The sequence below is a fragment of the Schistocerca nitens genome, chromosome 10 (assembly GCF_023898315.1).
Source record: "Schistocerca nitens isolate TAMUIC-IGC-003100 chromosome 10, iqSchNite1.1, whole genome shotgun sequence".
NCBI classification, from domain to species: domain Eukaryota; kingdom Metazoa; phylum Arthropoda; class Insecta; order Orthoptera; family Acrididae; genus Schistocerca; species Schistocerca nitens.
Genome location: NC_064623.1, coordinates 167,796,822 through 167,797,643, shown reverse-complemented (window position 1 = coordinate 167,797,643; position 822 = coordinate 167,796,822). Strand labels below are relative to the sequence as shown.

Below are 822 nucleotides of genomic sequence, written 5' to 3'. Positions count from 1 at the left end.
ACTATTATGATTTTCCTGTCCAGGTTGCTGGACTCTATGAAGATGGCGCCGGCGGTGGTGCCGAGGGCGGCTGGGGGCGGCGGAGGCGGCGGGGGCGGCTTCCACATCTGCGACATCCTGGACCTGAACGCGGCCGAGCATGCCAAGCAAGCCGGCCTCCACCATGCGCACGTCCACGCGCATGCGCACCTCGCAGGTGAGCGCAACCACGCCACACCTCCACTAATTATGTCGCCCAGCAGGGGGGCTCGCGATTTGCTTGTGCTGAGCAGACACAGAAGTTGCTACTGCTGCTGCTGCTGCTGCTGTCACTGTTGGTCATATTTGAACAGCCAGAGAGTGATATGAAATAAATTATGCCTTATGTGATAAATGGCAACGGCCTTGCCGCAGTGGCTACACCGGTTCCCGTGAGAGCACCGAAGTTAAGCGCTGTCGGGCGTGGTCGGCACTTGGATGGGTGACCATCCAGGCCGCCATGCGCTGTTGCCATTTTTCGGGGTGCACTCAGCCTCGTGATGCCAATTGAGGAGCTACTCGACCGAATAGTAGCGGCTTCGGTCAAGAATACCATCTTACGACCGGGAGATCGGTGTGCTGACCACACGCCCCTCCTATCCGCATCCTCCACCGGAATAACTGGACGATCAATTAACACCAGGATCAAAGAGCATAAGCGACATTGCAGGTTGGGGCAGGTGGAGAAATCGGCCGTGGCAGAGCACGCACTGAATGAGACCGACCACGTAATAAAATTCGCCGACACGGAAGTTCTGGCTGTAGAGAAGCACTATCAAATGGTTCAAATGGCTCTGAGCACTA

At 56.8% G+C, this 822-nt stretch overlaps 1 pseudogene; it reads left to right on the top strand.

Annotated features, from left to right (window-relative positions):
* The first annotated feature begins 374 nt into the window (after positions 1–374).
* Positions 375–492, top strand: LOC126210933 (5S ribosomal RNA; annotated as a pseudogene).
* Positions 493–822: the final 330 nt, after the last annotated feature.